At 28.3% G+C, this 2,212-nt stretch overlaps 1 long non-coding RNA gene across 1 annotated transcript; it reads right to left on the reverse strand.

Moving 5' to 3' along the window:
- Positions 1 to 696: 696 nt before the first annotated feature.
- LOC127712242 (uncharacterized) lies at positions 697 to 1,308 on the reverse strand. Its single transcript, XR_007987003.1, has 2 exons — positions 1,138 to 1,308; positions 697 to 736 (listed from the first exon to the last, which is right to left on the reverse strand). It is a non-coding gene; the product is annotated as an uncharacterized LOC127712242 (long non-coding RNA).
- Between the last annotated feature and the right edge of the window lie 904 nt (positions 1,309 to 2,212).

Consider the following 2,212-nt stretch of genomic DNA (forward strand, 5'->3'; position numbering starts at 1 on the left):
TCAGCACGAAATCATATACATTGCACACAAGAGCAATTCACATGACCTCAAGCTTACACATATTAATATATAAATTCCTAACACATATTAATTATGTATAAGTGGACAAATTCAGGGTAAATCAATCTGATAAAAGTCAACCGTTTGCAATGGATAACATGTACTTATTCTGCTTATTGGTGTCATATCTATTCCTTTTGTATCATATATGTTTAAGTTGATTTTTGCATTTTAGAGGAACAAATACATAAAATAAAGTTAGAAATGTGTAACGTCTTTAAACCTTTGAGGAATATTTGAATACAATTCGTCAAGATTTGCCAAAAAATAAAACGTTTTATTTTGCAGATTGTTATTCAAAATTTATTGAAACATGAGTTACAGAGTTAAAACGTGTTGTTTGCATTAACAAATCATGTTGAAGACGTCAAAATGGTGAGTGCTAATGAGTTCGAATATAATAAATGTGCAAAACGAAACCATTACAGTACGACGTTCTTTTTTATTTATATTTAATCGCTAAGTTATCAAGCATCACCTATTAATATTTTTGATGCAAGCATAGCAAATAATTTAATTTAAGTTTTTGTTCATACACAATCAATCTATTAAAAGGCTGAGATGTCAACGTGACATTGTGATTATTCTAACTGTAACCAGGTTGTTTTGGTCGTATAATAAAATAAACACCTCAGGATCAATGGCTTCGTTTTATTGTGTAATATAAGAAATGACCCTGCAATACAAATACAAATAATAAATACAAAGAAAGATAACTCTATTCATTCTAGGTGACAATACCTAAAATACAATACTCAAATACTTCCTACTGGACAACTATGGTTTTCCATGTTATTTACTTACAAATTTATTTACATAGAATGTTAATCATGAGAAATATTGTTCTCATCATAAATTACACATCTTAACATTTAACATATTGTATTCTACCAAATATTCTTCTGATAGTCATTTATGGGTCATTCCATTCAAATTACTAACAACATTGAATTAGTACACATAAAGCAAAGCGTACAGTAACATAACACAATAAGCTTATTAAAACAAATATTATAGCCATGCTCAAGACAAATGTTAAGCACAAAAACACACATATAAACAGAATACACAACCTACCATGTATGAGGTACATAGGTCCTGTATTTACAATATGGAATCTTCTACATGATATACGAACAGTATGGTTCAAATATCTGTAATAAAAATATTATCATAACTATTTGTGTTTATAGTTTACGTATCAAATTATCAAATCATTTAATAGTTTAAAATATGTCTTAACATACAAATTACTATTTTATATCTTTACTATTACTTCTCTTCACTAAACTGAGTAATTCATATAATTTTACTGTTTATGGCTTAAATACTTACAAAATGATTTGTTTGACTGTGTCAATTTAGTTAAACTCATTTAAACAATATTTAATATACTTTTATATGTTTTAATCTATTTTATACACCTTTTACTCTGAAATCATTCATTCTGACCATTCATACCAAATCATCTATACAATCTATTCATATCAGTATTTTAGTATGAATGTGACATATTAAGTAGAGAAAACTGACCTGATAATGGAATCAAAGATGTCCACAAATATAAATATATCAAAGCAAACAACACACAACTATACAATTCAAAGTATGAGTAAATTCTGACCTAACAATAGAATTTCCCTCCAAAATGACCATATGACTAAATTAGCCAATTATCACAAAGAAGAAAAAGTTTCACAATACAAACTAGTAAATCCCAGAGAGTAAACAAATAACCAATATATCAAAACTCACTGAGCCATGTAAAAAAATCATACAATGAACATAACCAGTGGAGCATGACTAGAAACTAACTCACTAAATACTTAGAATTAAAAATATTACACTCATCAAATATATAGTATCACAATATCAAAGTATAATACAAAAGTAAAAATATCCAAATTAACACACTACCACATACTCCCCACTGCAGGAAAAAAATGACGTCCCGTCATTTATCAGTATGTGTAGATGTCTTCAAAATATCTAAAATAGTGCGTGCTGCTTCACTCTTCATATCCACAAAAAGATCAGACTGTACCAGATCAGTAATGCAATCAATCTTCTGTTTCCACTCACTCTTAATACTAACTGCTGACTTAGATATATCATAATCACCTGATGTATACCAAACGGGTGGTTTTCTAGA

This window comes from Mytilus californianus, unplaced genomic scaffold, assembly GCF_021869535.1.
Source record: "Mytilus californianus isolate M0D057914Y unplaced genomic scaffold, xbMytCali1.0.p SCAF_8, whole genome shotgun sequence".
Classification (NCBI taxonomy): Eukaryota; Metazoa; Mollusca; class Bivalvia; order Mytilida; family Mytilidae; genus Mytilus; species Mytilus californianus.